We start from the raw sequence: 24,244 nt of genomic DNA, 5'->3' as shown, positions 1-24,244 counted from the left end.
TTAATGACGCAGTGCGTGGGACAGTCCCCCACAGGTAAGCACGGCGAGAGCCAAAATACCAGTGCTGCTGAAGTTGGGAAAGAGTTTTTCCGAATATCTGGACGCGAGCGATGCTAGGACTTAAACCGTGACCCAGCACACAATAAAGTTTCTCAGATGTAACTACTGTAGACACGTTATATACATTGCTTTCATAGATCTCTGTGTTAGCTTAAGTAGGGGGCTGAGAGATGGCTTAGAGGTTAAGAGCTCCGACTGCTCTTCCATAGGTCCTGAGTTCATATTCCCAGCAACCACATGGTGGCTCACAACCATCTTTAATGAGATCTGGTGCCCTCTTCTGGTGTGCAGATATACATGGAAGCAGAATGTTGTATGCATAATAAATAACTAAAATAAAAAAAGAAGTATTTTATTTTTTCTCCTTCCTTTCTTCTCCACACTTCTGTTTCTGATCAAGAAGACCCCTGGGGTTGATGTGGAGAGAGTTGCTTGGTCTTTGGATTTGTCATTTAAGAGGTAGCATAAGGGAGTGTCCTACTTAGGGTTTCTATAGCCGCAATGAAACACCAGGACCAAAAAGCAAGTTGGGAAGAAAAGGATTTCTTTGTGTTACACTTCCATGTTGCTGCTAATTAAAGGAAATCAGAACAGGAACTTAAACAGGGCAGGATCTTGAAGGCAGGAGCTGAAGCAGAAGCCGTGGGGAGGTGCTGCTTACTGGCTTGCTTCAAATGGTTGGCTCAGCCATTTGAACCCAGGACCACCAGCCCAGGGATGGAAACCACCCCCCCCCCACACACACACATGGGCTGGGACCTTCTCCATTGATAACTAATTAAGACAGTGCCTTACAGCCCGATTATGGAGGCATTTCCTCAATTGAGGTTCCCTCCTTTCAGATGAGTCTAGTTTGTGTCAAGCTCACAGGCCAATACAGGGAGGACAGATCTATTCCAGCCCACTGTGGCAGAGATATAGTCCATCCTATCAGGAAAGACATAGGAACTTTCTTACACCTCGATGGACACAGAAGAAGAGAGGTTGGGCCCAAACCAGAGACCCACTGACCAGTGAGTGATCCATTTCTTCTAGCTATGCCTTACCTTCAAAAAATTCTGCAAGTTTCCAAAGCAGAGCCACCTACTAGGGACCAAGCCTGTGGGAGGACATTTCACACTCAAGGCATAATATAGTCTCTTAGCTCATAGTATGATCAAAATCCTTTTTCTTGAATATGTATTACCCAAAGCACGCAATTGCTTATGAAATCATGTCAACTAATATGTCTTTGCTGGCTGCCCACCACTTGCTCAGATTCTGCATATCCAGCACGGTTTGGACACAGTGCACATGGGCTCTGGCTGTGGGCCTACGTTATTCTCTTTACTTCTCCCCATAGTCCCAAGTGGAGGAATTAATAGAAGTCACACCAGAGGGCCGGAAGCTTAATCATGCCAGGTGGCGTGATGAGCATATAGGGGACTCTGGATTCTAACACAGGTATATGGTTTGATTCCAATGCCAATGACCTTGCTGTGCAACTCTCTAACTCCCTCTCTATGGCTTGGACCTGGGTCACGTGTGCATTTTTTTTGTCCCTATAGGAACTGTGCTCCACCTGTCTCTTTGGATTTGAGAAACTCTATTAAACTCACTCTTAGCTTCCTCTCAGGTTGATAAACAAAGTCCTGGGTGAGGGTGTGGGACACAATCAAGGGAACACATGCCCGCCTTGCCGGAAAAGGCTGGCTACTTCTACTCAGCTTTGCTGAGATGCTGTCATCAGCAAGTATCAGTTGGGGACAGTGACAACATGGAGGGGGGCATATCTGTTGGAATGGCTGCTCTTCATTCTCAGCTTGACTGGACTAAGAAACACATGAGAGGTTAATGGGTCTAATGATGCTTCTAGAAATGATTTTAGGATGGAGTCACTTAGAAAATTTGTTAAGTCTTCGATGGACTTGTACTTTGGTAGCTTTATTGGGAAATGGTTAAAGGTAGGATGTGGGAAATCCCTAGAGAAAGTAGGTCACCGGGGCATGACTTTGTGATCTATATGTTGCTCTTGGCTCTTCTTGTATTGCCTCTTTTCTTCCTATACATCAGGAAAAGGCTCTTCTGAAATGGTTCTGTCACATGATACTTTGACAAAGCTTATGGGGCCAAGAAACTGGACTAAGAAATCACTACAGTGTATACCATATAGATAGTTCATGTTCACAGAATCACTTAATGTTGAGTCAAAACATTTGTTCACATGTCTTTCAATTATGAATGCACAAAAGTTTTGAAAAGATTATTTTATAATAGACTTATATGTGTTTATGAAACAAGCTGTAAAATAGACTGCAAGCTAAATATATTTATGCAATCATGGAAAAATAGAAATTTAAGTATGTCATGATTACACAAATACAGATAGCTTATAGGACATGATTTTTGAATTTTTCTAATTGTTACAAGATGGAAAAAAGTTTGCCTATAAACAGACCTACAGAGTTGAGCAACTGGTGTTACTCAAGAGTCAGCTGTATGTTCAAAGGAAATGAAATCAGTACATTGAAGTGATATTTACACCATGTTGTATTACATCCATAAAGATATCCTATCAACTTAAGTTTAAATATAATGGAATATTATGCAACCTTAATATTACCTCTGTTAATTGTGACAGCATAGATGAATATGCGAGACATGTATGTTAAGTAAACCAAATGAGGCTTATAAACCCAAATATTCTATGGTCTACCCCACTTGTGTGTGGAATCTTACAAAGTCAAACTCATAGACCAAAACAAGGTAAAGTCTTTCAGTGACTGGTGAGTAGAACCATGAATGCTAGGGTTTGGGGAGTGAAGGCTTTTCAAAAAGCACAAAGCTTTTGGGCTGGATATGTAGCTCAGTCTGCAGAGTGCTTGCCTAACATGCACAGAGTCCTGGGTACTGCATAGACTAAGTGTATTGGCACATACCTGTGGTTGCAGTACTTGGGATTGGAGCAGGAGTATCAGGAGCTTGAAGGTCATTTTTATCTATGTAGAAAGCTCCTGGCTAGCTTAGATAACATGAAACTGTCTGGAAAAAAAGTACAAAGTTTGAAATATCCAGGATGAATACATTCTAAATGCAGCATGGGAATTATGGTTAATGATAGTGAATTGTGCACTTAAATTCGTGAATAGACTAGACCTTGAATTCCTACTAGCAAAACAATATGTGTGTGATTAGCTTGATTCTGCCAATGATGTCACAATGTGCATAAAAATATCACATTGTACATCTTAAATACATACCATTTTTATTTGTCAGTAATACTTCTGTAAATTGGAGGAAATTCAGACCATTCAAAGTAAGGTGCATAGATCAAGTTGCCAAGTTAGAGATCCATATTACTGAAATAGGAATGTTTGCATATTTAACAGATATGTATTCATCTATAGCTACTACTACACTGTTGTGGAATATTTGTTTACACTGTGAAGATGTATCTTTGCCAAGGAGCCTTCTGATTCATTTAATAAAAATTTGAATGGCCAATAGCTAGACAGGAAGAGGTTAGGTGGGACTTCCAGAGATAGAGAGGGCTCTGGAAAGAAGAAAGGTGGAGTCTCCAGCCAGACACAGAGAAGAGACAGGAGGTGCAAGATGGAAGAGAAGTAACACCACATGGCAGAACACAGATTTAAAAATATGGGTTGATTTAAGTTATAAGAGTTAGGTGAGACAAGCCTAAGCTAAAGGCCAAGCTTTCATAATTAATAATAAGTCTCTGGGTCATTATTTGCAGGCTGGTGGTTCAACAATAGTCCATAAGAAAGCTTGCTACACCACACAAAAGATAATGATAGTCCCATCAGGAATAAAGTCCCAAGGTCATAAATACTGATTTTTAGCGGAGTTGTAAGAACACTTTGTATTTTTTATAAAGTTTATTTAAATTAGAAACAATCTCATTTTACATATCAACCCCAGTTCCCTCTCCCTCCCATCCCCCCATGCTTCCCTGACCCCTTCCCCCATCACATTCCCCATCCACTCCCCAGGGAGGGTGAGACCTTCCACGAGGGATCATCAAAATCTATGAAGTCATTTGGGGGAGGGCCTAAGCTAAGAGAGTATCCCTCCATGGGGAATGGGCTCCTAAATCCGTTCGTGCACTAGGGATATATCCTGGTTCCAGTGCCAGAGGCCCCATAGACTGCCCAGTCCTCCTAGCTGACACCCACGTTCACCTGGGTTTGGTCCTATGTTGGTTACCCAGCTGTCAGAATGAGGTCCATGAGTTCCCACTTGTTCGGGTCAGCTGTTCCTGTGGGTTTTTTCAGCCTGGTCTTGACCCCTTTGCTCATCACTCCTCCTTCTCTGCAACTGGATTCCAGGAGTTCGGCTCAGTGCTTAGCTGTGCTTCTGCTTCCATCAACTACTGGATGAAGGCTCCATGATGGCATACAAGGTAGTCATCAATCTCATTATAGGGGAAGGGCATTTAAGGTAGCCTCTCCACTATTGCTTATGTTCCTAGTTGGGGTCATCCTTGTGGTTCTCTGTACAATTCCCTGGTGCCAGATTTCTCTTTAAACCTATAGTGGCTCCCTCTATTGATTCGTCTCTTTTCTTGCTCTCCTCTGTTCCTCTCCCACTCAATCTTCCTGATCCCTCATGTTTGTACTTTTAATTGCATATTAAGGTGTGTGTCTGTGTGTGAGTGTGTGAGTGTGAGCTCAGATGTCCTGGGAGGCCAGAAGAAAGCACCAGATCCTAGGGAGCTCATTGTGAGCCACCCAACCTGGGTGCTAGGAGTCAAACTGGCCCTCTGCAAGAGCAGTATGTGTTCATAACTGCTGAACCAGCTCTTCAGCCAGAACAGCTGTTTTTAATTAGGTGTATATATCTGCAATGAGGCAGTGGTTAGCCGGACAGAGAAAGCTGGTGTGCTGAGGCCAGGAAAGCAGTTAATATGTAGCAGACATTTGCTTTTCAAAGGTGTAAGGACCTAGTCTGCTTTCCTAGGCAGAATTTTCCAGGGGACAAGATGCCACTCAGCACACACATGCCTTATACATAATTGAAGACATTCTGAGCCTCAATTGCCAACTAAAGGTTGTATTTGAACAAGTCACAGATACTTCTAATCAAATACATTTATTAGTTTTCCACACCCAGGGTCTCTACTCAGGTCTCAGAATCTACAGACAAATGCAGTCCATGGTCCATGCAACTAATGCATTTCATCTACTTGGCTGAAGTCTGTTTCTCTAGATCACTGGCAAGTCTGATTTGTTTGAAATGGTTAAACAATCTCAAAGCAATGGTTTTTGTGTGGTTGGTGGCCTGTCACTACCCAGCAAAACAATATAAGTCATTCAGTGACTGCAGACAGCAGAAAACAGAATCGATCCATCTTTGCCATGTTGGGCTTGTCAAGCAGAGCTGTCTGGCACTGAGAACACCCTGACCAGCTGGAGATGTCCAGGGTACACCACTCACTCCACACCCCTAGCTATCTTCCTTCATCTCTTCCAACTTTTTTTTTCCATGACCATACTGCAGTCTCTGCTGAAATTTAAGAAAGACTTAAAATCAGGGACACCTGTTGTAGTTGGAAATGACCCTGTTGTCTGTGTTACAGTGGCTATTGAGCCTGGGACAGCTGCACAAAGCAAGGCCAGTGAGGGTTCACTTTAGTAGTAGTATCTCTGGGAAGAACTCTAGCCCCTCAGTGCTGCCGTAGGTTGGTTTTTGCAGAAAGACAGTTTTGCTAAGTAAACACACATAAACATACACATGTGCACACATGTGCACGTGTACACACACACACACACACACACACACACACACACGGTAGGACTAGCAGTAACTGAAAAAAAATGTTAAGTTGAAAGATCCTAAAAATAATCTGCATATATTGAAATACTTTATATTAAAAGACTGAAATCTATTTATTCTGCAATGTCCACAGTAGACTAACACTTGACTGAGTGTGAGCACACCATGCTTAATGAGATTTTCATTTATGTCACTTAATGAACTAGTACTCCTTCATTGAAAATAGTGTTCTTGAGCTGGGAATGTGGCTCAGTTATTACTGTGCTTGCTTAGTGTACACAAAGCCCTGACTTTGGTCCCCAGCATGGCACAGACAGAGTATGGTAGCCTACACCTGTGACTCCAGAACTTGAGAGGTTCAAGTTCATCCTCACTACATAGTGAGTTGAAGGCCAGGCCAGGATATATGAGACATTGTCTCAAAGTTCTTTTCCTCTGTGTCCCATTGGCTTATATAATATAAAATTAAATGAAAAGAATCTAAATAATAAGAACAAAGATACTGACTTGCCTGGGAGAAAGTCCAACACTAAGTGTCCCCTCCCCCAGGGAGGGTGGCCTGGTGTGGGAGCCCCGAGCAGCCTGCTAGAGGAGCTGAGGCAGGTCTTCGCTCTGGGGGAAGATGATGGACAGGTGGGTGTCTGGGATGTTTGCCATTTATACATCTTTCTAGAGAATTTAAGCACAGTTTAGCAGTATAGGCCTTTCTTCTGATGTCCCTTCCTGCAAAGAAGCAGAGCTCCACAGAAGTGAGGTGCTTTTCAAGAGCTATGTTTATCCCCCTGCACTGACCTTTGAGAAAGGTTTCGTATCCTCCGGTCATGTTAAGCACAATGTGAGGATCTAAGTCCTTTCCCTTCAAAATAATAAACCACGACCAGAACTCGGCTTTCATCATTTCTAAACCTAACATTTCTGATTTGTTTTCCATCTTTTATTTCTCACGTGACTTGTTACTGCCTCTTCTGGGGTTGCCATCTGACTATCTCAAGTGGCAGCCCAGAGTCACTCATAGACACCCATTGTTTGCTATCTGGTGCTGGCCCCGAGGTTAAGAAGAAAAATAGCAAGTCAGCTCGGTGTCCCCTTTGCCCTGTGTAGTTCACTGAATTTGGCACTAGCAATCCACATGCATCCAGTGTGTAGTGTCATGGGCACGACTTTGACCTTTCTTAAGGCTGCTACTTTTAGATGCTCAGTGAGTCCAGGAAGCATTTTTATTCCTTAATTCAGAGTCTATAGTTTTACTTTCAAGTTGTTTCTAGGGGAAGCAATATCCAAGTTGGGCTCAGTCAAGTCAAGAGGATGTGTAATTAGGGGTCTTCTAGGCATAGGCAGCACCAAGCTCAAAGGCATTCACTTGAGGCAGCATGGTGGCTTGGGGGCAAAAGACAGCCCAGGAGCCAGTCACCAACAGCCATAGGTTGTCTTCTATCCAAGCTAAGGAGTTTGCACTTTGTTCTGAGGCAGTGGAAAGTTACTACGGGGAATGAAGCCTCAGGTTTGATTTACTCGGGTCAGCTTGTCAACACTAAAAGATGGGCAGGGATTGAAAAGCAAGAAGGCAAGCTAGAAAGCTGTTACCATAATTCAGGAAAAGATGAAAGAGCCCTGAGCAAAGGCTTTGACAATCTGGATAGAGACTAGGAGGTGTGTTCCAAGGCATTAAGCAGGCCTGGACCTGGAGAGAGCTTCATAGGGCTCTCTGTCTGCAGAGCTTGACTGATGTGGCCAGAGGATGACAGAGAAGGCAGAGTTCATATGGGATCCAACTTCAGATTCAGTTTCAAGGATGTTCCAGAGCTTCTAATTTTCCTCAGGGCTATTGTGTATGGCTGGATAGCCTGTATACTGCAAGATTCTGGGACAATGCTATAGAATAGATTAGAGTCTAACCCTTGAGCTGTGCAAGAACAAGTACAACTGCTTTCCTTGTGACTAGCCTAACCTCCTGAAGATGGTCTCCATAGCTTCTGGAGTTGGGTGTAACAGGTATGTTAGATTCCAGGATCTAATGTAAGGCTAAACTAGTTCCTGTCACACATGGTGTTGAAAGGTACAGGGGAGGAGGGCAAATGAAAAGAAGCCCTCCAGCAGCTGGAGACCCTGTAAGGAGGTCATGAACCCTCAGCACCAGAGCAGATGGAGACAGAGCCTCCAATCCTCCATCGGTGTGATGTAGCTTGGGAATTCTAGGAAGTAGCCACCTAGGGATATCCTGCCAGAGCCCTGGACACAGGGCATAGGAATAGACTACAGAGAATTGCAGAGGAGACTCCAAAATGTTGAGCTCCCGTTCACACCCACAAATCACGAGGCATGTTGCTCTATTTTGCTTGGAAAGCCTGAGAATGCATAGTTACAACTTTATATTGTCCAGTTAGGATGACATGTTATTTAAATTAGATTCCTTTTTCTCAGTTCTCACATATTTGAAAGACATGAGATAATATGGGTGATTTTGTAAAACAAAAACAAAAACAAACCATTAAATATGAATTGTTTCTTTCAAATGCTATGAAACTTGCTTATGACAAGGAATTCAAATCTTTTTTTTTTTAATCTCCCTCACTTCGTAGGACTTTTATGCAAATGTTTTGTCCTTCCCCTCACCCCACCCAGTAAAACCTTTGTTTGCCCAAAGGTCCTGCTGCATTCCTGTCTCACACCTCCTGTGCAACGAGCCTTTCAAGACTAGTCAACTGACAAGACGGTGAGGTTGGACCCAGGCAATTGGGAGAGTTCAGTCAGCTCCTGAGTTAGATAGAAACCAAGTCTCGTCTGTGGGCTCGCTTCTCCAAGCTCACCCTCTTGAAAGTGTGCCTTGTCAGTCACTTCCTTTGCAGGGATGCTTTCTCTCAGGATTCGGAACTTATTTGTAAACAATTTGTCCTTCACCTTAGACAGTGGCTGGCTGAATTTCTAAGAAGTTATGAAACCAAATGCTATTTATTTGTTTTTTTGTGTGTAGTTTTTTGAGACAGGCTTTCTCTGTGTCCTAGCACCTGTTTTGAGACTAGGCTGGCCTCTAACTCACAGAGATCTCTCTTGTGCACCACCATTGCCCGGCCACCAAATTTTGGTTTTAAAATGTTTCCATCATTATGACATTATTAAAATACACAACAATGGTAGTTTAGTAAATAAATGTATCCAGTTACTATATGCCCAATAGAATCCAGTGTCATGTAGCATTTTAACAAAGGTAGACATCTCAGAAGAAAACTGCAATGGAAAATCCCGGGCTGTGGGGATCACAGCTTCAGCACTAAACCGGTCCGTGCCCCTGGTACGTGATGACCAGTCACCAGACTGACAAACAAGTAGGCTGGCATGACAGAAGTGATCTCACTTGATCCTAAGAAGTCTGGGAAGTAGGTGCTACTATTTTTGTTGTATAAATAAGAAACAGAAGCACAAAACAGACTTAAGTGGTCAAGGTCACAGAGCTAATCAATACTGTAGCTGGGACATTAATTGAAATTTTTTGGTTCTTCCCATGGCATGACACCTATTGGTAAAGGCTTTGTTTTGCATATTCTGACTTAAAAGCTCCTACTACACTCCCCTTGTAAACAAGAAACCCTAATTTACATTTTGTAAAATAAAACAAATGGCATGAGATACCCACCCTGCCCGCACCTGTAGCACTGACCACGCCCATTTGGGTGTGGTCACAGGTGCTGACATGATAGAGGGCAGGACTAGATCTTCGGTCCCAGACCCCAGCGTTCTCTCTTGCTTAAGGTGGGGTCAAAGTGGACAGCCTGGGTGGATCCTTTGAGCTGGAACCTGTGGCGCTCACCAGCTTCTTATGTAAGTGCATTCTCCCCGAATAAACTTCACTTAACCAGTACTGAGCCTACTGAGTCTTGATCCCCATGCAATACAGGGAGATTTTTTTTCCTACGATAGGGTTGTTCATTTATAAACGCACAAATGTGGTGATATATTGTTATGATGCAATAAATGTTGCCTGGAGATCAGAATGCAAACCTAGCCACAGTCCCAGAGGCCAGGCAGTGGTAGTACACACATTGAATCCCAGGACTCAGGAGACACAGGCAGATGGATCTCTGTGAGTTAGAGGCCATCCAGGGCTACAGGAGAGTGAACCAATCTAAAAGAGAAACAGCTCACGCTTTTAACCTAGGCACTGTAGAGGTATATAAGAAGGACACCAGGGTCTCAGGAGGCATTCAATATTCAGTCTTTGGCAATTAGTCTCCAGCCATGTTGGATTACCCCAGTCTTGGTAGAGGTGAGAACTCTCTGGTGCCTTGGCTGCTTTGCTTTTCTGATTGATCTTCAGCAAGCTTTATTAGATCATAAACAATATATCACCAGACACAAAATCTTATTATTCAACTTACTTTGAAGAAGGGTGGATGGAGCTTATCAAGAACACACAACTGGTAGCCACTAAAGAAGAAAATTAAAAAGTCAAAATACAAAGCCCTGACAAAATTTCCACTTATCTTTAGCTTTTTTGTCCTGTGTATTACATCTCGCTCAGATTTAACTAACATTGCACCATAACCACACTTTTCCCTACTTGATTTTAGATAATAATATTTTTATAAAATTATTACTATAAATTTGATTGATATATGCCAAATAGTAAAATAGAAATTGTCTGGAAGTGGGCAATTATCCTCCAAAACCCAATAGATTTTGAAATAGTCGATGAGAGGGGTAGGATGGTTTTGGAGTGCTACACATCTTTCTGGGAAACCATAGACCTCAACAGTGGGGAAAGGTTATTTTAGACCATGTGCCACAAAGTATGATCGATGTCCACTGGTGGCTGCTCAGCTTATGTCTCTGCTTCTTGCAGGAGGACCTCTCCTCTTCAAGACACCTCCAATCATTCATCCTTCTTTAGCAATCCTGTGGCTCTCATAGCTTCTGTCCTGAACTCAGGCTGGGCTCTGCCCATTTGATGAGCTATCTATCCTAATCTTTGCTTTCTAGGGGAGGGTAGACAGAAATTGTCTATTTGGGCCAAAGGTGAACATGAAAGGAAAAATAAGACAGTGCCTTCGCCACCAGGGTCCTTTCAAAGAATAAAACAGGGTCCATCTCTGTATCATGGCCCCGTGACACTATTGAGGAGAATCTGTGCAGAGTGGCACAGCGTCTTCATTTGTTTGACTCAGTCTTTGTTTGATGGGTGAAAGTGTCACATCATGATCATGGGGACACTGATCTCAACAGCCTGGCTGACATTTGCCAGTACATTCAGAGACAAGAACCAAATCATCAGTTAAATGTTGTTTATTCCATTGGTTCTGAGTCAAGGATCTTTTCCTTCAAATTAATTTATTGACAGCAGCAAACACAAACTGCTGGAAGACTGCGTTTTTAAGGTAAACAGTGAAGCTGATGGCAAGTTGGTGAGAAGGACCCAGCAGCTATAAATATGTGCGTGAGATTTTGGTGGAAGTGGCCGTGCCCTTCCCAGCCAGCACACGGCAGATTCACCGTGCTGTTTACTGAAGGGCTCTAAATTTAGAAGAGGCAAGTCTAATGGAGCCAGGTCTGAGAGCCAGCCAAAAGCCATCTGATCCTCCCTTCCATGGCTCTGCAGAGGAGAGAACTCTGAGGCCCCCATAGGGGATCACCGCCAGGGCTTCCACCTTTACTCCTGTGACCAAACATAGCCTTGCTGATCTTTGCGTGAAAGGGGGCGCATGTCTGTTAGATTCCTCTATAACAGCAGACTCATCCAGAGATCAAGGCTGGAAGAGACAAAGGGGGGCATTCTTAGGAGTTCTGGCCAGCTTCCCAGTGCTTCAAGCCTACGGCACAACTGGTTTAATCTGCTTCTCTAGACATGAAGACACACTGAACACATCGTCAAGGCTAGAAACCCAGGGCAGCAGTGAGATCCTGGAATCTTGAATGTTTATCTGACTTTGAAAAAGCCACAAAAGCTGTTAGACTTGAATTTTTATGCATTTGAAATCCTTAAAATTGCAGAAATGGTTTTCCTTCATCTGTGCTTTTAAAAAAAAAAACATTTAAAAACTGTACAACTTTGTCATCAAAGAGTTTCCAACATCTGTTGTTACCAGGTGATTAAGTTAAAACCATTTAGGACAAAAAGATATCCCCCCTTTTGGGGGAGTTGTTTCAAGACAGGGTTTCTCTGTGTTGCCCTGGCTGTCCTGAAACTCACTCTGGAGACCAGGGTGACCTTGAACTCACAGAGATCCGCCTGCCTCTGCCTCCTGAGTGCTGGGATTAAAGGTGTGGGCCACCACAGCCTGGAAACTATACCCCACTTTCAAATGAAATGTATCAAACTTGATCTAAAATAATTCTCAGTGATTTGGTGACATATCCACGGACAGACACTAATCTCAGCATAGTTATAATAAAATATATTTACTGGTCTCGAGGGACTCACAGTGTTTTGCTATGCAAAGATGTGAACGCCAGTGTTCAGAAAGGATGGCATTCTGTAAAGGCTAGCGCCACAACACTGTGAAAACAGGATGTGGCAAAACATTTGGCAGGAATTGGTTATGACTTCTCGTGGATATTAAGATTTAAACTGGGCTTTAAAGAGATACTAAAAGCAAGATTTGAAAGTCAGACTTAGCAAAGTGATTGCTAAGAATGCATCTAGGTGGCTGGGGCAGAAATGGGAGCACTCAGGTCCTCCCTCCTGCTCCAAGCCCTACAGCTCATACCTGACTTAGTGTATGAGGCTCTCAACTGGTCTTCCTGCTTCAGCTCTGAGCCCTCCACAGGGGTCTCTTTTCCACATAGTGTTATCACTCACAGCTTCGATGTGCAAAATCATTTATGCCTGAGACATCTATAAAGCTATGCACAGAATTCTAGGAAGTGTGGAATAGACAGTCAATTAAGGAAAGAGCAACCTCTACCCCTGGTGAGCCAATTCTCTAGGGGAGGACAGATCCACAATGCAGAGAATACTAGGTAAGTACAAACAACTAAATGTATTATAGTGGATTAGAAAGTAACAAATGCTACCTATAACAACAGAGCAGTTAGAGAAGACTGAGATTAACAGAGGGGGAGCAGAGCAATGGGAGCATAGAACACTTAAGGTGGGCCGCATGCAGAAAGTGACAGTTAAGCATGGACCTGCCAGAGGAGGAAGGAGTTAGCTACATGAGTGTGACTAGGGAGGGGGAGGCGTTGTGTGAAGGAGAAATGGCCATTGTGGTTGCTCTTCCAGAGGATAGTTCAGAATATGGAGGCATTTTTGAACGATGAAAATATGAAAAAAAGCAGAAAATTAATAAATAGAATGGACAACGTACTTAACATATTAAAGGGAAACAATCTGGAATGTTCTTGTGTTGGTGATATATAACAGGCTTTCTCAGACCACCAGCCAGCTCCCAATAAAGACACTGAGACTTCCTAATAATTATGATCCCATGGCCTTCTCTTATGCTTGCTCCTCTAGCTCTTACAACTTAAATTAACCTGTTTCTCTACATTACATTTTTCCCTGAGGCTTCTTACCTTTCTTTCATTCTGCATGCCCTTCTTCATGTCAGGCTGGCTGGTGGCTACCTGCCTGGCTGGCCCTGGGCATCTCCTCCTTTTTCTCTTTTCCTCTAGATTCCTCCTCCTACCTATTCTCTCTGCCTGCCAGCCCTGCCTATACCTCTACTGACTAGCTATTGGCCATTCAGTTTTTTTTTTTATTAAGTCAATCAGGTGCCTTACTTAGGCAGGGAAAGCAACATATCCTCACATAATTAAACAAATGCAGCATAAACAAATGTGACACACTTTTACATAGCTAAAGTAATATTCCACAACAGGGGCAGACTGGAGGAAAAACAGAAACTGACAATGCTTGCAAGTCTTTAGTTATCTACAAGGGAGAGAAGAGGGTTTGGAAGCAAAGAGATGCCAAGGCAGTATAGCTATAATATGGGGTACTCCCACAGGACTGGAGAGGGCCAAAGCTTTTCCTGGGGTGTTTGATTGAATTATGTTTTGAGACAGTGTCTCACTAGGTAGCCCTGGATGGTTGTTATGTATACTTGATTGACCTCAAACTCACAGAGACCCATCTGCCTCAGCTCCCTTAGGCTGGGATTAAGGAAGTATTTATTAACCTGGAGTTAACAATTGGCTTTATCCTTCCAAGACCCTGGGACTGTTTGTGTTTTGAGTTGACCCCATGGCCAGGTTCCTCTTAGTGACTTTTTGACTCTGTTGGAGTCCTCTCCCTCCAGGAGTCTGTCTTCTTCTGAATCCCTTTGAAGTTATTTGGTGATTTCTACTTTAAAAAATTATTCCATGTACATGGCAGCTATCACTACATTCTGGATGTCAAGGACAGCTTGAATATTGCTTACATCACTGTATGGCAAACTGTGCTCAGTGCTAGGGACACACACAGGGCAGCTATATTTACATGTGAAGAAACATGCAGAGTATTCTTTACAGATAGAGTCTGGCTTTTATGTTTGTTATAGGTCATCAATACCAGGATGGGGTGGCATCAACAGAAGAATAGTGGTGGATCTCCATATACAAATTTCCTTGAAAATTAAGAAGATGAGAATGGAAAATTTTTGAATAATGACTGTCAAATGACACTAGCCATGGGCAAAAACCTTAAGCTGATTTCTCTGTCTATGATTTTAGTATAAATGTTGTATGGAAGCTTCCTAAAAATAAACACAATAAAGACTATGTAGAAGATCAATATTTCCTTGTTTTCAATGTAGGCTAGGATAATTAGATTTTCATCACTTTAACATAATCAGACTAGAAAAAAAAAGGTTTATTCTGTCTCAGAGTTTCAAAAAGTTGGTTATCAGGTGGTTTGGTTTCTTTGCATCTGTGGTGTCACATGGTGATCTTGATACTTGGCAGAGTACAGCAGGCACTTCCTCCCTGAGCCAAGATGCCAAGCCTGCCTAAGGCAGAGAGATACCTGAACCAAAGACACCAATGAAAAAAAGACATGCAGCAGAGTCTGCAGGCTGAGTCAATGGGGCCTGGGAAGGCGGTATAAAGGCAGGCCTAACTTCCTAAATAAATGAGTCTGCAGCACACTCTGCTACTCACTGACTCCCAGTGCCGGAGTGTTGGTCCTGTGTCTTCTCATCCACTCCTCCAAGAGGTGTCCAAGTAGGGTAACCTACAACAATGACCCACAGGTTGAGACTGCCTCCCCAAGTCTGTACCATCTCCCTGATGGGAGATGTTGTTTTGTATGCTGTGAATATATGTTTCTCTTATTGATTGATGAATAAAGCTGTTTCAGCCAATGGACAGGCGGGATGCAGCCAGGCAGGAAGTATAGGTGGGACTACCAGATTAGGAGCATTCTGGGAAAAGGAAGGCAGAGAGGGGGTAGCAAGAGAGGAGACTCCATGTAGCTACTGGGAAGATGGGATGTTCGGGCATTCCCTGATAAGTCAAGACCACAAGGATATACATAGATTAATAGAAATGGGTCAATAATTAAAAAAAGAACTAGCCAATAAGAAGCCCGAATCATCGGCCAAACAGCTTATAATTAATGTAAGCCTCTGTGTGCTTATTTGGAACTAAATGGCTGCTGGCCTTAGTGGGACAGAAGCTTCTATCTACACCGCCTCAAGGTAAACTCTTCATTTACGTATTAGGGTGGGGTCAGCATTTGCCCTTACACCTTCTCCACGAATGCATAATTGAATCTGTAGCAGTGATCATTTAGTTTTACAATAGGCCACTTTTCTTGGATTCTTCACCCTTTTTCTATGACAGGATATTGTACATATTCTTATGAAAGAGGCACATGCAATTGAGTCAAGTGAATTCTAATTTTAGTAATAAATTTAATTTTAGTCATATATTATATTTCCCTTGATCACTCCATTTGCAGATAAATGACTTGGTCCTAAGGAGGTAATTAAAGTACACAGACTATTCAGCTACTGAATTGTTTTATAAAAAGTGTTCAAGCATATCTCTGACCAAGTATTTATACATTTTCCATATTAGATAAATCTCAAGAGTGGGGCTAATTTTTAAATCTACACAGAATTCAATTCCCTTAAGGATGATCAGGTTACATTTTATTGTCCCTTTTCTATAGTTTGACAAATGAGGAAAGATCTACTTGTCTCTAATGCAGACAAGTACTTCTGACTGTAGTGCCTATGGTAGATAGATTGAGCTAAGAGCCCCAGAGGGTCATTCCTCCTGCACATTTCTACTGATTTCCCAACAAAATCCACAAGCTTACCTCACACCTCCCTGAAGGCTACACAACTGGAAAATCTTGGCTGAATTTGTTTCTAAACACAAACCCAGGATTAGAGCTAAAAGCCACTCTTTGGAATAAAGTAAGTAAATTAAATTGAATAAATTAAGAAAACTGCACAGAATCTAAATTCTTCCCAGTTACCCATTGTCACAAAACCAGCAACAGAAGGAAGCCATAGCTGTGAGCAGCTGTGGAAGGTATATTGCATAGCTGTGAGCAGCTGTGGAAGGTATATTGCATAGCTGTGAGCAGCTGTGGAAGGTATATTGCATGTTTGGCACTGTTTTAAGCAATTCACACATGTTATCTCCTTTACTTCCCATCCAGACTCAGTAGCTATTCTGGGCCAATTTTAAAGGCTTTTGGGGGGTCATCAAGCAGGCTCTACACTGTGCACGACAAGTTGCAGTGAAGACCACCCTTACTCTCTCTATAGTGATTGCAATTAAGTCGTCAGCATTGTTTTCTTCATGCCAGCAGCAGTGGAAGCTGAAAGCAGTGCAGCCCAGCAGTCTGGGAACTGAGAAGACGCAGCTGCCACAGTAAAAGGACAAGGGTGTGGTCTAGAAGCCCACCCTACGAGGGGTAAGGCTTTGCTTAGAAGCTATAACACCTAACGCTTCCCGCCCGAATACATTGATAAGCAAGGCGCTCATTCCAGCCATTATACACAATCTAAACTACACACCACAATATAAAGAATGGAAACCCATTTACTGGCTTTTAAGGACCCCTTTAAATACCACATCAAAAAAACAAAAAAAAAAGTCAACCAGGTGAATGAATCATCTCATAAAGAAAGGCAGCAAACAATAAATAGGAAATCGAAAAGATCAGGGCTCTGAGTGGGAAAGAAAATGCTGCCAGTGTTTGTGGATAAGATGCTGGGCCCGGATTCTGGTTGTCTAGTGAAGGCTAACGTGGCTCCTTGAAAGCAATGCCTAAGGTTCACAGCTGATTCCAAATGGACCCATTTCCAACACACGGTGGGACAAAGCTTCAGGACTGAAGACGGAGTCCGAAACATAACCCTGTCTCGGAAGCCAAGACCCTTGTTGAACCTAAGGGCTTTGCGTGGGTACAAATCCACGCACTGTGGTGGAGAGCTGGGAACGGCACATTGAAAGGTGTTGCTTTGCAAATGTGTTCTTTCCCAAGCGGCGATGCACTCCCATATACTGAGCTTAACTAGGGACATGCATTCTATGTAGGGTTGTATCTTCAAGATCCTGAAATGGCACTTACAAGTGATTCAAATGGTTTTCAAAGATGGTTTGGGCTTCACTTGCCTTTTGTGTTAAGCTCTGTCTCATAGGCCTGGCCAGTGTCCAGCCTGTGACCCCCTGTGAGAAAATCCGTTACAGTCCCCGGGTACTGATCCGGACCTGATTGTTAATACAGTGGGGGCTCCAGGAATAAAGACAAGAGAGAAGTCTGAGTAGGCACCGTGTGTTCTTCTATCTAATAAGTCTTAGGACTGGAGGGAGCTTGTTAGTCACACTAGAACATTTAGGGGAAGACCACCAACTCGGAGAACATATTCCCAAGTTGGTACTGATGAGTTGTATTAGGCTGGGTGAAAATGACTTTCCTGCCTTTGTTTCTCTACATCAGTAGCCAGAAGAATCTTCTGCACCAATTTCTATTCCAAGAGGCTGTATGGACGGCAAGCACACAGACGCCAACTTGAGTCTTAAGGAAGAAGGGAACACACAATTTCAGAACACACTAAAGTAGTACCACATTAAAATCAGGCAGGTGTTTGAGTTGGGAATGTGAAGCCATCTTCTTAAAGGAGACTGGGGGTTTTTTACTGTTTTTATTATTTAAATGTTTTCAACAAAATAAACGGTTACTAAGAAAACATGCTGTGAATATACTAAGGATCTGTTGGCTTGAAATGTATCTGGCCAATTTCTCCTTCCTTTGTGATCCCATTGAGCTCAGTTGCAAAAGTCAGACCTCCTGGCAGTTCTCCCCACTCACAGCTGCGGAAATCCAGCTGGAGGGAAGGCTTTATTAGTTAATGGCCCCTGACCTTTCAAAGGCAACATCTTCAGAGATCTCGATTGACTTGGAGGCTCTGACATAATACACAGGCTGATCCACAGGTGGCAAAGATTTTTGCTGTTTTGCTGGAGGCAGAGGCTGACTTAATGAAAGAACAGCCTCCCTATCTATTCTGGATTCAACTCGACTGTTGAGATTAATTTTAAAATTTAGTATTTAGTGGGTTTTTTTTGTTTGTTTGTTTGGTTGGTTGGTTTGGTTTTAGTTTTGGTGTTTTGAGACGGAACTTCTCTGTCTAGCCTTGGCTGTCCTGAAACTTGCTCTGTAGACCAGGCTGGCCTTGAACTCACAGAAATCTGTCTGTCTCTGCCTCTTGAGTGCTGGGATTAAAGGCATGTACCACCACTGGCTTTAATTGTGATTTTTAATTTATATTAATTTTTAAAAGTGAGTTTTAATGTATATTGATAACAATGTATTTATAATTTTATTTTATCTTAAACATTTTATTGTCATTAAGGAAGTTCAAAAGGTAGGCAAAATAAAAAAGGTGACTTTTTTGCTACTTTTGAGTCTTGTTTCTAAGGACATTGTAGCTTTTAAAATTGCATTAATACTACATACAGGCCAAAGAATCTTAATGCTTCATTTATAAATCATTCTTAGCTATTTAGGTAGTAAGGATCTCCCTAAATGATTTTAGTAAATTGTCTCCAATTATCCCAAATAAAAGTTAACCATTGATTCAATAATATAGGATAAACTAGTGTTCACTCATCTCCACTGTTGAGTCATTTTCAGATTATCAAAGGTTAATTTTGTTCCTAAAGTGTGCCAGACCCTTCCCTGGGAGGGAGGTAGAGAGAAGTCAATGAAAGGGGGTATCAGAGAAGTCAATGAAAGGGGGACATCAGAGAAAAGCTTCATTTTATGACTTATATTATCCTAGATGTTAGAATAAAAAACAATAAACACATCAGACATGATCCTGCCTGAAGAGGGTTTGAAGTCCAATGAGTAAATCAGTTCCAATTTTTTTTTTTAAAATAAGGAATTGTATTTTGAATAAGAATGGTCCCCACAGGCTCCCATATTGACTGCTTAGTCAAGAGGGAGTAGAAGTGTTTGGAAGGATTAGGAGGTGTGGCCTTTTGGGAGGAAGTGGTCACCGAGGGTGGACTTGGAGGCTTCAAAAGCCCATGCCAGGCCCAGTCTCTCTCTCTCTCTCTCTCTCTCTCTCTCTCTCTCTCTCTCTCTCTCTCTGCTTTGGGATCAGGATATAGCTCTCGGCTACTTCTCTGGAACCATTTCTGCCACCATGATCATGGACTAAGGCTCTCTATGCTTAAGCAAGCCCCAATTAAATGTCTCCTTTTATAAGAGTTGCCTTGATGCTGGGCAGTGGTGGTGAATGCCTTTAGTTCCAGCACTTGGGAGGCAGTTGGATCTCTGTGAGTTCGAGACCAGCATGGTCTACAAGAGCTAGTTCCAGGACAGCCTCCAAAGCCACAGAGAGACCATGCCTCAAAAAAAAAAAAAAAAAAAAAAAAAAAAAAAAAAAGAGTTGCCTTGGCCATGGTGTCTCTTCACAGTGATAGTGATAGAACAGTAATCTGGTAATAATGTAACATACAGGTTGGTCATTCTAAGTACCATTGTAGTTAACACACATTTTCCAAAGTAGACAGAACCAAAAGAGAAAAAAAAAGCCACAAAAACAACCCACCAAGAGTTTAGGGCTCAAAATGCAACCTCAAGATTTAAAAGAAAAAAAAATGCATGCTTCCTAAAAATTATAGGAATATGTGACCTATGTGATTGCCCAAGTAGCTGACTTGGCTAGTTATATCCTGCTTGAACTAACTTATGAAAAGCAAGGAGATATCTTCCCTTCTCTGCTGTCACAGACAGGGGAAACCCCGTGCCACCACCTCCTCTCTGGATACATAACATACAAGCCGGGATGACAAACAGGTCATGGTTGAGATGGACCAAGATTTAGAGTCAGGCTATTTTAAGTAGTGCTATAGAGATTTCACCTGAGGGTGGTCTTCAAGGGAGGATCTTTCTTTATATGGCCCTATCTGAAACCCTGATACCTCCACAGCTCCAGAGGAGAAAGGCCAGGTAGATGCAATTGTCTAACATAACAAGTAAGAGCTCAGAGGAATAACAGCCCAGAATGGGAGTTCAAAAGACAAAAATCAGGAGGAGGGCAGCTGGAGAAGATGAGCTCCCTGGTCTGCCTCCTGGCTCAAGAGGCAAAGTGAACAACCACTTAGCTCTACATCTGAGCGTGTGTGCAGGCTCAAGGGTTGGTTAGTAAGGGTTTATTTCTGGTGGTGAACTGTTCCTTCCTGTCCTTCCAAGTTTTAAGGGCATAGCTAAGGGGTTGCATCTAGAGTGTGTGTGGCCCCATGCTACAACTACGTGCTTTTCTTCACTATTCATCCCCACCGTACATGCTGTTTTTCCCTTCACAGGGATAGTCTTTGTCTTCTAATCCTGCCTCTCCATATCTTTGGACCAGCCGGTTCCGTGGGCAGGCAGCTGGCTTGAGACTGTGAAACAGCTTAATTGACCTGCAACAGGCATGGCCCTGTGACAGCACCCACCCCATAGACTCAGTGTAGGCTGGAACCAACTCAAATCCAGTTCTAACTAGGGTGACAACATTTGTTAAGTGGGAAAACTTGTGAAAAGCCATATAAAGGGCAAGTTTTACTCAGCCTCACTGTTTTCAACCCATGAAATGGAAACAGTAACTACTTTTTAGTCATATGATGGTGAAGTGCTTAACTCAATAACTAAATAATTAGGCACCTTTGAATACTTTCAGAAAAATGAAAAGATGGCAGGATGCCTTCTTTCAGACACTAATTTTCACATGTCCCTACCTGGGCCTGGGAGGAAGGGGCTGGCCACACCCTGGGTCTTAGGCAGTAGCCAGCAGAGAAGCCTTATTCACCTAAGTGTGTGCTGAGAGCTAAACACACCTCTATGGAAAGACCTTCAATTAAGTATAAGGCATCACCCTCCCTTCCCATTGCACCCCAGAGGAACTAAGAATGTTTGTGCTTGGGTAAGCGTTTGGCATCTAACCTGAGGCTAAGTTTAATCTAATGCATCTCTTCATTTCCAGCCTATGGCCTACCTTCAGAATACTGTTTTGTTTCTCTTCAATGACATGCTTAGTTATACTATGCCACAGTTGCAGACCCTAAATGTAAGTCTATACTTTGACCAACTGGTGAATGGTAGGGGCCCTCGTTCTTAATTTGTTAAACCATGTTAAGGTTTTACACACATTTATCTATCTCCAAAAACCCTCAGGGAAAGCTAAGAACTTTCTCCAGGGAGATAAAAATAACGATGCTGCTGAGTCATTTCCTTTGTTGCTCTCTGAGTTCCCATATAAAGTTATCAGCAGGGCATACCTTGCCTGGCTTACCAAATGGGCCTGCTTAGCATGGGTTAATGCTGGCACTATTAGTCACTGCCCATTGCTCAAGACTTGAAATCGGGCAGACAATCACTGAGTTCATCTGTAAAAAAGTGCTTGTAGTCATATGAAGGAATAAAAGGCAGTGTGGCCACCAATGACTCCAAACTATTCAACAGATTGGAGACCATCCCTTTTTGAAGTACCATAAACTGACCCAGAACTCTAGAAAAATGCCTCAAGGTGAACAGTTTGGAGCTCTTCCTTCTTTACCCTAAAGTTGGTCATTACTTTTCTATTTATAGGCTCCTCTTCTTCGAATAGTAAGTCCTACTGCAGATTTTAGCTTCTTTGATTTTTAAAAGAAATCCATGGTTTGGCTTAAACAGACCTCTTTGGAAACTGACTTTACAGGAAGGAATCCCCCTTCCCCACATACACACACTCTTATATTGTCTCACTAGAGAACAGAGAAGGAGCCACACATCTCCTGAAGGTGAGTACCCAGTTAGAACTGTGCTGGCCTGAGTCTCAGGGGCTTTTTTCTCAAAGAGGGAACAGAGGGAGGGAGATTTTAGGAACTTTGGGTATTAAGAAATTGTGCTGGGTGGTGGCACACACCTTTAACCCCAGTGCTCAGGAGGCACAGGCAGGTGGATTGCTGAGTTCAAAGCCAGCCTTGTCTACAAACTGTGTCTCAAAAAAAAAAAAAAAAAGAAAAGAAAAGAAAAGAAAAGAAATTAGGAAGTAACTTACACCCAATGCTCCTGACCTTCCAGTTTTTATATTTTGCTAACTATGGGAAGAAACTCGGGGAAATCTGTTATATTGTCGTGATAGAACAGGGCCATAGAAAAGTGCTGGAGCTGTTCTTCCTTACAGTTTAATTATCTGTTGAGCAGAAACTCTGCCTCTTGTTCAGTCATGAAGTACACATGCCTCATAGTACCTGGGACGGTCTTCAGGGTTTGCTGGTTGAAGCATGGTCAGCCTCAAAGAAAATTTAAAATTGGAGAGCTGAAAATTCTGCTTGCCTAAGAGAAGGTGACTATATTTAATCCCATATTATTAACAGGATCATGGTTCTTAGTCCCCCGAGTCCATAACGTGGTCTCAGGTTGATTATATGAAATAAAAAACCAAACTCAAACAGCTACGTGGCTCATTTGTGGTCATGCAGATTTAATAGCTGGTGGTTTGAATTTCTGTCCCATCTCTGGGTCTCAGTTTCCCCATCTATAAAGTCAGTACAGAAATTGTACTTAACTCATCAGGTCCTAAACAGGATTCAATAATTAATATATGCATAAATTGCCTGGCTGTGATGGTGCTCGACTTTAATCCCAGCACCCTGGAGGCAGAGGCAGGAGGATCTCTGTGGCTTTCAGGCCAGCCTGGTCTACAAAGAGATTGAGAATTGCTGAAGCTACACAGAGAAACCTTGTCTCAAAAAACCAAAACTATATATATATATATTTGTTCCTAGTTATTGTATTCTTTAATCAAGAAACTAAGATTCGCAAGGTATTTCTTTTTCTCTTCTCACTGTGAGTTATGGCTTTATATCCACAATTTCATTCTTGATGCTTTCAGGCTCTCCTGATCATGTTTTAGTGGCAGAGGGCTGGTCCAGGGAGAATAGTTGGGTTGGGATGCCTGTACCCCAACAGGGAGAGAAGGCAGAAACTGCAGTTGTTAGGGGTAACTGCTTCCCACCTACCCACAAGCCTACTCAGAGGAAGGAACACTTTTCAGTGTGGGGGTGGCATTCATGTCAAAAGGGGATGCTTGACGGTGTTATTTTTGTTTTCCACAAATGTGGATGTTTAAAATAGGGCTTTATCCAGTCGGCATAAGTGACACACAGACTATGTATAGTGGTGGAACCTGGCAGCTGATGAGGGCTAGATTTCACCCCAAACCAAGTTGTAGTTCTCTATGGACTGTGCCTAGGGAATTGCCCCAAAGGTTGCTGGCACAGACCCCTGTGGTGGGTTGCCTTGGCAAATCTGCCTGCACCACCCTTGACTTGTTTGGAATGGCTCTGTCTCAGAGCCGGTGAACTGGGATTTTGGCTGTATTTCATGGGGCATGCCAGCGGCTCACATTTCCTCTCGGAGCCTCCCTCCAAGTGCACTGTACTCATGAAGGGTAAGCATTTTCGTTGTTCTTTCCTGTGTTTTGACTCTGTGCCCTGCCGGCCTGGCATACAGCCAGGGGAATCCAATCGCTGAGCTGCAGCTCAGGCTATATTTAACGGGGTTTATTGTCTTGTCATGGGTTTACAAGTTGAGGAACAGTTTTGAGCTTGAGAAGCTACTGTAGGGATTTGAAATCATGTCCACATTGTCCTCCCGTGTTTCTTCAGAGTGCCCGTAGCTCCAAGTTTATTTAAGCAGTTTCTAGATCTCTGAAAATTCCCCCCCACCTTCAGCTTTGAATCAGCACAGTAAGGATCCTAGAAGGGGTCCTCCCGACCCCCCCCCATTTTCAAACAAATAGGTTATATTCCACATAGTGTAAGTTTGGCCAAACAGAAGGAGGATAAAAAAACATTCTTGTCTTATGAAAACTTTTATAACCATCACTCATCTGATTTTGTTCTCCAAAGAGATAGAGTATGCAAATGAAGCAAATATAAATTTACCATATGCACAAGGGAGACTCGAAATATTTCTGGAGTTTCCTTAATTGATTTGAAG

Source organism: Cricetulus griseus (assembly GCF_003668045.3).
Source record: "Cricetulus griseus strain 17A/GY chromosome 1 unlocalized genomic scaffold, alternate assembly CriGri-PICRH-1.0 chr1_0, whole genome shotgun sequence".
Lineage (NCBI taxonomy): Eukaryota > Metazoa > Chordata > Mammalia > Rodentia > Cricetidae > Cricetulus > Cricetulus griseus.
The sequence above is the reverse complement of the archived record's forward strand: the minus strand, read 5'-3'. Positions refer to the sequence as shown.